The sequence below is a fragment of the Helianthus annuus genome, chromosome 4 (genome assembly GCF_002127325.2).
Source record: "Helianthus annuus cultivar XRQ/B chromosome 4, HanXRQr2.0-SUNRISE, whole genome shotgun sequence".
NCBI classification, from domain to species: Eukaryota; Viridiplantae; Streptophyta; class Magnoliopsida; order Asterales; family Asteraceae; genus Helianthus; species Helianthus annuus.
This window is the reverse complement of record NC_035436.2, coordinates 173,495,527-173,508,372: the sequence shown is the minus strand read 5'-3', so window position 1 is coordinate 173,508,372 and position 12,846 is coordinate 173,495,527.

The following is a 12,846-nucleotide window of genomic DNA, read 5'->3' as shown; positions in this document are numbered from 1 at the left end:
CGACAACCTCTTGCGTTATAGTCTTAATCTAGAGCAATTAAGGTATCTAAGGCACTTTGGGGTTGTTCCATCCAGTAAGGAACAGCCCGATCCGGATAAGTTCCTTAGAAATAGACGAAACTCCATAAACAGCCTCTAGACACGGGGCCGTGTCCAGGTCAACACGCCCCCGTGTCCACCAAAAGATTCCTTTCTGACTTTTTGTCAGAATACGGACAAAATGTGTCAGGACCTTGTCTACACACGGGGTCGTGTCCAGCCGACACGGGGTCGAGTGCAGCGTGCTGTCGTTTTCTATAAATGCAGCTAAGAATCCTGCACATTTGGACCATTCCAGGGACAGAGATTTGGTGGGATCTTCACACATACCATCCTAGGTATTTTCTAAAAGAAGGTTCTCAACAACCATCTTGTCCTTTCCTCTCTTGTCCATTACCTTCTTCTCCATTTCTTTTACCTCAACACCTCCATTAGAGCTTGAAATCACCATGATTCCAAGCTTTATTGTGATGTTTGTTAGATTTTTGTTCAAGGAATCTTGTTAAAAATAAGTTTTGCAACATTGTTTTAAGTTATTTCTGCTCAAAACTACTTTAGAAGTTAGAAAAATAATTTAAAACTCCAAGATTCCTTGTTCCAAAAATCTGCAGAAAGGTGAACACGGGGCCGTGCTCACTGAGCACGGGGTCGTGTCCGAGGTTACTGTTTCATTAAAATGAACTCTTTTCCGTTTTTTTTCGTAGAATGTTAAGCCAAAACAGTGGAACCTCTTCTGCGCACTCCAGAAACAGTCGAAGGGAAAGAAGGTCTTCAATTGAAGTAACTCTCGTACGCTACGTGATGGCATTACGTGAGGCTCTTGATGAGATGACATCGGTAGAGGAGGTCCTCATAGACCGTATAAATTATCTTACGGTGGGGTTGGAAAACAGTTTTCAAGAAATCAACCTCTTGCACCAAAGGTTGAATATTCTTGTGACACCTCCCATGGAATCAATCCTCCCTCAAAAGGATTGGAACCTAGCACTTGGAGTCAACAATCCTACCGGATGGGATGACATTCCAGTGGAGCCTCCTCTTGAAGATCTACAAGAAGTCCCGGTGGAGGTTGCACCCCCTCAAACCGATGCCAATGAGCCCGCCTTTCTTCTCCCAAGGGAGATAAAGGAATGGCTCGCTGACGTGTGAGGGACCCATATCCGGAGGAAGAAGTTCTTCGAGCCGCATCCAACCGAGAGAATTATCTTTTCGGAAATTTTGCTAATAAAATAAACTTTAGGCTAGAACTTCTTGGTTTAAACTTCTTGTGCTTTGACCTATTTATCTAGAATTTTAACTTATTAGGAGTATTATGTAATTTTTCTCTATTTGAATGAAAGATGGTTTTAGTTAAATTGGTGTTTGGATGATGTTGTAATGGATAAAACACACTCGGGATGGTGAAGGATACCAAGGGAAACTTGAACCATCACCCCATGCACAAAACAGGGCCACCCGACAATTTTTCTTCACTACAGCAAGTTCAGCACGGGGTCGTGCTCACCCAACACGCCCCCGTGCCCAACCATCTGCAGAAAAGGCCCAGTTCAGGTAACTGGACACGGGGCGTACTCACTGAACACGCCCCCGTGCCCAGGCTTCTGTTTCTTTTTACCAATTTCTGTTACTGGCGATCTGAACACGGGGCCGTGCCCGGACACCACGGGGCCGTGTCCAGACGCCCTGTAACATAAAATTTTGCTTTTTCACACCTTTTTACACATTCAATCAACCTAAAAACTTATTTTTGGGACACATTGAGGACAAGGTGTAATTTAAGTGTGGGGGGGATGCTAAAACCTTGAATCTTGCAAGTCTTAATTACAAGCCTTACACAAAACTCTATTGGAACCGCTAATCACCCCAAGTTTTTTCAAAATTTTTTCATTTTTTTCTTACTTGTCTAGGTTTAATTTCGGAATTTCAAGTTCTAAAAAGGTTATATTTTTACAAATTTACAACCGATAGCGTCGTGATAAAAAGAACCAACATAAGAAATTATGAAACGGCATGACAAGTTTAGTTAAAATTTAATTATATATACTTGATCACGTAAAAACCCATTCCCACAAAAAGTGAGTTTTGAGCCTTTATTGAGCGTACAAATAAACATCTTTAAATTAAATGCTCATTTTTCGTTTCTTGTGTGAATAGCCGCTTGGTTCTTACGACTCTAGAACTTGCCACGACGATACATTCCCGGTCCTTACCAACTTAAACCCGAGTAAGTAAATGATGGAGGCATTAGGACTAGCCATTTTTATTTCTACACCATTATTTTTCTTTTTTTTACCACCTACCCAAAATCCCCCTAGTTAACCCCTTTGAGCCTAAACCTTTTTCATTTCTTAACCCAAACAAACACCCTTTTACCCACCAAAACCTTTTTTTTTATTTTTAACCCTTTATTTTAGTAATAAAGCTCGGATTTTCTTATGACTTTCTTCCTTATCAAAAAAAAAATTGATGATGATGAAGCCAAAAGAAATAACCAAACAAGTTTATCAAAAAGAACTTTGTTTGAAAAAAGTGCTTCATCAAAGTAAAAAGTTACAAAAATAAAAAGTCTTACGAAAACCGACGCTTTATATGCCTTTCTCCCTTTTACTAACCACTAACCCAACCACATACCTTTAACCCAAGCCTAACCCTTCACCCCAAAAGTCCTCTTGATATTTACAAAGGTGTATAGTTAAAAAGGAGGAGGATTGATTGCTTGGCAAGCTTATGGTAGGAGTAAGTTCCATGCCGCTCTCAAGTGATTCACTAAAATACATCTTCGGCCGAGTGATGAGAGATCCCCCGTGAGGTATGTGAACTTGTATATAAATGGAATTTTAGAAAGGCATGTTATGCCCTAATAAATAATTTATCTTATGTAACGTTTTAAATAAATCATGACGAATAGGATTGTAAATAAATAAAAATAAAACTTAATAAAGAATCTTGGAAATCCCGACACTCTATGACAAGCCCAAAACCATTTGGGAGTGTAAAAGCCACATTATAAAGAGTTTTGCTTGAGGACAAGCAAAGATTCAAGTGTGGGGGTATTTGATGTGCACAAAATGCAACATATAAATTACATCAAATGTGGCATAAAACCAACCCTTTTTAGTACTAATGTTGGAAAAAGTGTGTTTTTGTCTTCCTTTTGTATTTTCAGGATTAAATGAGCTCAAATGAACAAAAGAAGCAAAAAGACAGCTAAATCTAACATAAATACAAGAAAAGGAACAAACGTGGCATGTCCGACCCCCCGACAGCATCTTCCCAAACAAAAACAAGAGAATAGAAGGCTGAACACGCCCCGTGCTCAGTGAGCACGGGGGCGTGCCCAAGTGTCTGCAGAAAAGACAAAGTTGTAGAAGCTTCTATCACCCACCACGGGGGCGTGCCCAGCGGACACGGGGCCGTGGTCAACTCTAAGATTCGCAGAATCTGAGGAAATCTTGATAGTACAGATACGCTTTTGCACACGGGGTCATGCCCAGCAGACACGGGGGCGTGGTCAACTAATGCAGATAAACTGCAATTAATGAAGAAAGAGAAGAAGGATGGACACGGGGCCGTGCCCGAGCTGCTGTTCAGGCTATAAATAGGGGTGCTTGGCTCGTTTGCAAACCATCCCTTGGCACACCACCTCTCTCACACTTCACCCACACTCCACCACCACCACAACACCATCATCCACCACCATCATCCATCATAGAGTGTGTGAGTCGTCTCGGGATCCAAGATTGATCATAAGAGTTCTTGACAATCAAAGGCCATGTTTACCTAAGTATCTTACATCACTTGGTGAAGACAAGTGTTTAGTGTAATACTTTTTATTTTTAATCTTTTCGCACTTTTTATTTGGTTATATATTAATGACTTTAATAACTAGTTTCTTGTGTTGAAGGTGATTCTTCCTTATCATTTGCCCGTGGTGTCTTGGCATTATTTTACTGTCTATATAAAATAAAAGATTTTCACCATTCATATCTCCACGGTCTATATGGAGATATGTTGGCTACCTGGTCGGGGGTTAAGGGAATGGTTTGGTAAAAGTCTTTCCTTGTTCAGTGTATAGATCCTGCAAGGACCTGGGTCAAATTTAGTATGACATCCTTCAATACCCACCGGTATTGGATGGCGGGGGTCCAAACTCTTTGATCCCCTCATATGTAAGCTACTATTAAAACTTTAACCCGGCTACTTAGAATTGTATCCCTGCTAACTCATACTACTTAGCCGAGGGTAACGTCATCTTCAAAAGAGGGGCCTACCACATTATGCATTAATAACTTAATTAATTATCTTTCAATAATCTGACCCTTTAGGATTGTATCCTTGCTGACTCAAACTACTGGGTTGAGGCTAACGTCACCTTCAAAAGAGGGGCCTACTACAATAACTAAGATAATCTCTTAAAAAGTGCAAATGTGCGAAAATAATCAAAGGTTACACTACACACGAGTCGGATCCAAGTGATTCATCTTGTCTATCTGTTTTACTTTTATTTTTATTTTCAGCATTTTTAGTTTTTATTTTCTAGTTTAAAACATTTTTCTAAACTTTTGATTTGATTAGACGTTGAGGATAAACCGATACTAAAAGCTCCTGTGTCCTTGGACGACCTAGGTATCTTACCAACACTATACTACGCTCACGATGGGTGCACTTGCCCATATGTGTGTTTGGTGTTAGTAAAATATCGTGTTTTATAAATTTAAAACTTGACTAACGTGTAAAAAGGGCTAAAAATATATATAAAAATATACAACACCACACGAGCATCAACTTTATTTAATAAAAAGTATGTGTGAATTGTATGAAACGTAGAAAAGTATCATATATTTGAAGTATGAATAAACAAAACTGAGTATGTTTACACGATAAAATCAAAGTTATAAAATACACATTTATTAATTGTAAGTTTAACACGCACTTCTTAAGAATGGTTAACAATATGTGGGTTTTATATATAATAAGTATACACATATGTGTCAGAACTTCAAGGATCTTTATAGAAAAAACACAGTTTTATTAATAATCTCAAAACAAATACAAAGAAAATCAACCAGTCATCACAAATTGACTGGAGAATCAACAAGAACAGAAGACTATCAACAAGATGATCTTCTTATAAGAATATAATCAATATCCTCACGAATGTATGTGTGAGGGAAACTAAAAACACAGAGAAGGTTCTGGATGTCAGAGAGAAGGAGAAAGATGTAAGAGAGTTGATGTATATGACCCCAAAGTTGCACCCTCTTTATAACCGGAACAACAATGTGAAACCCTAAAGCCTATATATGCCTTGACTCCTGGATCAGCCCATAAATCCCTTAACTTCTCAGCCCAAATAGACAAGCCCATCCTCATACAAAGAATAAAAAAGGATGTTAGGAAAATAATAAGAAGCATATAGAAACAAAATATTAACAACATTTAAACTGCAGAAAATTACACATATAAGTTATTTTAACACCCCCTCAGTTTAAATGTTTAAACAAATTTGTAAGACCTAAGGACTTACACATTTCATCATGACTCCTTGGCAATAAGACCTTTGTAAACATGTCTGCAAGTTGGAACTCAGACTTGATGCCAACTATTTTAATGATACCATATGCTATCTTTTCTCACAAGAAGAACAAGTCAACCTCAAAATGCTTTATTTTATCATGAAACACTGGATTTGCAGCTATAGAAATAGCTGCACTATTATCACATCTCAGAGTAACAGGAAGATCAACTTTTACTTCCAACTCCCTAAAAATATTCACTAACCACAACACTTCACACGAAGCACTGCACATGGATCTGTATTCTGCTTCAGCATGCGAACGGGAAACCACACTTTGTTTCTTACTTTTCCAAGAAACTAAAGATTTTCCAAGAAAAATACGATACCATGTGACAGACTTTCTGCTGTCAACACACTTTTCCCAGTCAGAATCAGCATAAGCAGTTAATTGAAAAGAATCACTTTGTTTAAACATAATACCAGAAGCAGAAGCATTCTTTAAATACCCCAGCAGTCTAAAAGCTATATGAGTATGAACCTCAGTTGGCTTATGCATATACTAAGACAGATAATGAACATCGTATGCAATATCTGGTCGGGTATGAGAGATAAGTTTACCTACCAACTTTTGATATTCAGTAACACTAACACTTTCTAAATCTTCATTTTTACTTAAACGTGTTAAAACATAATTTTGCTCTATAGGGCAATTGACAGGTTTACATCTACTCATACCATATTCGTTTAACAGATCCATACAATATTTTCTTTGAGAAAGACAAATCCCATCATCATTTTTAATGACCTCAATACCAAGAAAATATTTTAATAACCCAAGATCTTTGATCGAAAATTCTTTTTTTAACAAGGATTTTACTTTATCAATTTTAATATAACTATTTCCAGTCAACACAATATCATCCACATAAACCAACAACATAATAAACACTGATTCAGCAGATTTAACAAACATAAAATGATCACACTTTGATTGAACGAAACCAATTTTAACAAGAATTTGAACAAGTTTTTCATTTCACATACGAGGAGCTTGTTTCAAACATATAAAGACCTTTTCTGTTTACACACTTTATTTTTACTATCAACATTTAAACCATCAGGTAAATTCATGTAAACTTCCTCTCTAAGATCACCATAAAGAAAAGCATTATTAACATCAAGTTGGTAAATAGGCCAGTTATTTTGCACAGATAGGCTAATAACGCACCTTACTGTGACCATTTTAACCACAAGAGAAAAGGTTTCTTCAAAATCTATGCCCTAAACTTGATTAAACCCTTTGGTAACAAGCCTATCTTTAAACCTATCAACTTCACCACTCGATTTATACTTTAATTTGTATACCCATTTACACCCAATAGGTTTCTTTCCTACAGGGAGATAAACTATGTCCCAAGTATCATTTCTATACAATGCAGATAATTCATCATTCATAGCATCTAGCCATCTTTTATCTTTACAAGCCTCTTTATAAGTAATGAGCTCACCAATTTTATTGAGATTCAAAGCAAAACACATATTATCACTAGACATATTAGCATAGCTAACAACTTTATCATAGGTATATTTAACATTACCAACAACAAAATCATTAAACTTCTTAGGAACAGAAACATGTCTAGTAGACTTTCTAATATCAGATTGATTACCCTCAGGAAGGACTGATTCATCATTTGTACCATTAGACACAACCCTCACAAACTCACTTTGAGACTCATTCTGATGCTGAACATTAGCCATACCATCTACGTCAAATGGTTGCTGAGTATCAGCAACATCAACTGGCTAATTAGAGCTGCTGTGTTGTTGTGTCTCAGGCACTGAATTAGTAAACTCCTTCTCTTCGTCATCAAGATTTACATCACTTGAAAGTTCAAAAACATAAAAAAAGTGAATGATTTAAAACATGTGTTCTACCTAGATCAAACTCAAAAAAAAAAAAAAAAAAAAAAAAACTTAACTTTAAAAGGAAAAACACTTTCATAGAAACTGACATCTCTTGAAAAAGAGAATATCCTTTGATCTAGACTCCAAACTTTATAACCCTTTTTAAGATTTGAATAGCCCATAAAAACACATCTTTCATCTCTTTCCTCAATTTATCAGTATTATTTAGAATAGTAAAATAGCACAGACATCCAAAAACTTTCAAGTGATCAAGAGAAGGTTTAAAGCCATATAACAAGTCATAAGGAGTTCTACCACCTAACACAGAAGAGGGAGTCCTGGTAATCAAATATGAAGCAGTAAGGATACACTCAGACCAAAATCTCAAAGGAATACCAGATTGAAACAACAAAGCTCTTGCCACATTTAATAAATGCCTATGTTTCCTCTCAACAATTCCATTTTGTTGAGGGGAATAAGTACAAGATGTTTGGTGGATTATGCCATGAAGTTTAACAAAATTTTCCATTCGAGAGTTCACAAATTCTGAACCATTGTCACTTCTAAAAACTCTGATATTAGTTTCAAACTGAGTTTTTACCAGATCATAAAATTTTTTAATGTTGTCAAACACCTCAGTTTTAGACTTCATTAGATAAACCCAAACAGACCTTGAATAATCATCCACAATGGTAAGAAAATATTTATAACCATCTATACTAGGCTTTCTATAAGGACCCCAAACATTAAGGTGAACTAAGTCACCAACCCTTTTAGACTTATGATCACTTAAATGAAAAGGTATTCTGTGTTGTTTAGCCTTGTGACATGTATCACAAGGTTCAGTTTGACATGTTTCATTTTTAAAATTTAACACTTGTAAGACTTGATCTGAGGGATGACCAAGTCTAGAATGCCAGAGCTTTATTGTTTCAGTCTTATTAAAGCAAACAAAGACAGAATTGTTAGAATTAGCACAGAAATAAAGACCATTAGTTTGCCTACCAATCACCAGGTTTTTCTTTAAGCACACATCCTGAATATAACAGTTTTGTTCATAAAAAACAACCTTAAGCTTGTTATCCTTGGCTAATTTATGAATAGAGATAAGATTCACACAATATTCAGGAACGACAAAAAACATCCTTTAAAATCACATCTTCAGACAATTTAAAACACCCTATTTGTTTAACTTTAGCATCAATCCCATTAGGATGTTTAACAGAAATATTATATTCAGAAACATCAACTAAGTTAAACATGTTATCATTACTCATAACCATGTGCCGATTAGCACCAGAATCAACAATCCACTTAAGTCTATTTTGATGAAAGATGGCAGAATTAAAGCAATACACGTTTTTATAAGACCCTAGAGATGAAAAAGCACTATAACACTTACCTCCCATATTAGACTTAGGTATATCCTCCAACTTATTCTCATTCAGTAAACCTAACAATTTAGAAAATTCATCAGCAGTCAAAGCATTCAAAGAAGCACTAGCAGTTTTATCATTCACATTATTAGCCACAAAATTATTAGCAGACACATTTGATTTTGACCACTGAGTACTGTTCTGATTAGGTTTAGTTCTGTAATTAGGAGGATAACCATGAAGTTCAGAACATTTTCAATCACATAACCAATCTTATTACAGTGTGTACACTTCAGATTGGGATTGGGACCTTTATTAAGCTGTTTTTTATTATCACTATATTGTGTTGTTTTAGCAACAAACCCAACATTAGGCACTTTTGAAGATTTATTTGAATCTCGGTGTTATTCTTCTCCGGATATGATTGAAAAAGCAGTTTTAACTGTGGGTAAAGGATCCTTGTCAACAAATTTGTCCTAACAGGTTAATAAATATCATCTAATCCCATCAAGAACTGCATAAGTTTGATCAATTGACTAAATTAATTATATTTAGTAGAGACAACACATGTACAAGAAGGTAACTGAACCATGGCATCAAATTGTTTCCACATTGTATTAATTCTATGGTAATACTCTGAAACACTAGAACCATTTTGACTCACAGAATTAATTTTCTGATATAACCCAAACACAACTGACCGATCAACCCTGTCATAAGTATCCTTTAAATCACTCCAACCTTCACTAGCAAGCCTAGAATAAACTTGACCAACATATAACTCATTAGAAACAGAATTAAGAATCCATGTTAAAGCAACTGAGTTACATCTATCCCATTGACTGGCTAGAACATCATCAGTAGTGGATTTGATACAAGTACCATCAACAAAACCTAACTTATTTTTAGCCATCAGTGCAAATTTCATAGCACTTGACCAAACCACATAGTTCTTAGTTCATTTCAGTTTAACATTCACAATAGTAAGACTACTAGAATCACTGGCTTGTAAGTACAGAGGATCACTAGCATCTAGTTTACTAACCAAAGTAACAGAAGATTCACTTTTATCACCTTTATCTGTCATGATAATAACTATTCACAATATATCAATGAAGCACAAGCAGTCAACAAGGATCACGGAAAGATAATCACAAACCAAAAACAGAACAGACACAAATAATAATTAATCACAATATACCAACGAAGCACAAACAGTCAACAAGAATCATAGAAAAATAGTCACAGACCAAAAAAAAAAAAAACAAAACAGGCACAAGTAATAACTAGCGAAACCATGACAGTGGTCCGATCAGAGGTTCGTCACTCAAAGGTGCCTCGCAGACAATATCCAAGCTATAGACACAAGAACAAGACAAACACGAATGCAACAGAGTGAACCCTCTCTGTATCCCAAATCAAACCGGTATGTCTAAACCCGACAACAGTATGCCTAGACACAAGACACGCGTGAATGCAAGGCAAGAAAGGAAAAAAAATAAGGAACAATCTCACCCAAGCGTTTAACTCCCTCCAGCGATCAGCCTTGTAACCTTCACTTAGGGTTACAAGAAATTGATGAGAAAACAAATAACCAGAAACTCTATTGGTTTGCCTTGAAAATAGAGACCAACGAGAGTCTTGCAGATGGACACCAAAACCCTAGAAATTAGGGTTTCAATCTCCAAGAAAGGCATAACCTCCAAAGCACTATAAACACCAAGATCTGGAATCAGCAGAGCTCTCCGGACTACCAAGACTCCAAGGATCACCGAAAAACAGCAAAACTTGCCTCCAATTAGAAACAATCAGAAACCCTAGATCTGATTAACAAAGTATGTTAATCAAACCCCACAATATACACAACAGAAGGACACCAGAGCACCGAATCAACCTCGGAGCTCTGATACCATGTCAGAACTTCAAGGATCTTTTATAGAACACACACAATTTTATTAATAATCTCAAAACAGATACAAAGAAAATCAACCAGTCATCACAGATTGACTGGAGAATCAATAAGAACAGAAGATTATCAACAAGATGATCTTCTTACAAGAATATAATCAAGATCCTCATGAATGTACGTGTGAGGGAAACTAAAAACACAGAGAAGGTTTCAGATGTCAGAGAGAAGGAGAAAGATGTAAGAGAGTTGGTGTATATGATCCCAAAGCTACACCCTCTTTATAACCGAAACAACAATGCGAAACCCTAAAGCCCGTATATGCCTTGACTCCTGGATCAGCCCATAAGTCCCTTAACTTCTCAGCCCAAATAAACAAGCCCATCCTCATACAAAGAATAATAAAGGATGTTAGGAAAATGATAAGAAATATATAGAAACAAGATATTAACAACATTTAAACTGAAGAAAATAACACACACACACACATATATATATATATATATAAGTTATTTTAACAATATGTGAATTGATAAATTCAGTAGAAAATATGAAATGGTAGTCAATTATATTGTAATCCTATTGTTGTTGATTACTTGATTCTAATGCATTTGGATGGATTGTCAAAGTTATTACGTTATATGATCAATTGGGACAAGAATCAGTGTGGTTTCAAACAAAAGAAGGGAAGAATGGAAACGAGTGTACAAGTGATTATACTGATTGTGACATGCAAGTGGTAAACCCTCTTTATATTCAACTTCTTGAAGGAGCACTTGTGCTTGTTACTTTAGTATATTGCGAATAATACTAAATTGATTTTATTAAGGAGAATTATCTGCAATAAATTAAAAAAAAATTATGGATTTTGTACAATGAGTGATTCGAGTTGGGGGGATATAAAATGAGGTTTAGCATGAATTAATACGAACACGTTGATGTATCAAAGTGTTATTAGTTCACGTGACGTTTGGTGTGACATGTTTTGACCTAATAAACTATTGTACTCTCATCGTTAGTCCCCAGATAGACAAACCGTCAGTCCGTTGATTGAATTTATACGAATACCAGCCTAGACAGGACGTCCCGACTACCGATACTTACGCCTCCAGTAATAAATGTCCATCACAAGAACTCACTTTAAAAAAATTAAAAACTCAAATGAATAATGAAATCTCAATATAAATAAATAAAAGAAAAATATATACAAAAATAAATGAAAACCACTTTAAAAATAACATGACTGTAAATTCATTCAAATCAAATAGGAATTTGGTATCGAATAAATAAGAGATTTTTTACAGTTTTACATTAAAACACACATATTATATATAGTTTTATAATAATAAATTTGATTAAAAAAATAAGCATGTGTGGATGAAGTGAGGGGCAAAAGGGTAATATAGGTGTGAAAGAATAATTTCCCTTGGAAGAAAGAAACAAACAATAAGTGGGACCGGGGGCTGAGGTGGGTTCCTATGATCTGGCAAAAGCGACCGAGCCAGGCTAGCCATTTGATTAATTGCCTTGGTTGGGTCCCATGCCAACACTGGTTGGATCCCATTACGTTACCAACCAAACCCACATCATCAACTCATTTCTAATTTACTTCACACTTACTTTTCTTATTAATTATATTTATTAAACCCCAGACAGAACCAGGAGCAGTAAGTAAACTGTATTAATATACATACATCACTTTCGTTTTATTTTTTAATTTTATTTTTGTATATTGGAATGGTTATTTTGTAGTATTTTTCATAATTAACTAATAATAAGTGGTTATATTTAACATCTTTTTCAAACCGTGAAAATTAATTATATCGGGTTTTAAAAGATACTGTGATATTTAAAAGGTAAAATTATATCAATAATACATTTGAAACTGTATGTTTTTTTTGTATCTGACAAACAATTAATTATATTGAGACAGCTAGAATAGTAAATAGTTGGTCACAATCAGTGAGGATTCTCTCCAATTCCATGTGTCGGCAATTACAAACGATCGAATCATCTCCATTTTTAGCATTTTACTGTTCACATTCAACCGCTGTTATTATTTATATATACACACAAATATATCTATATTTATTTATATA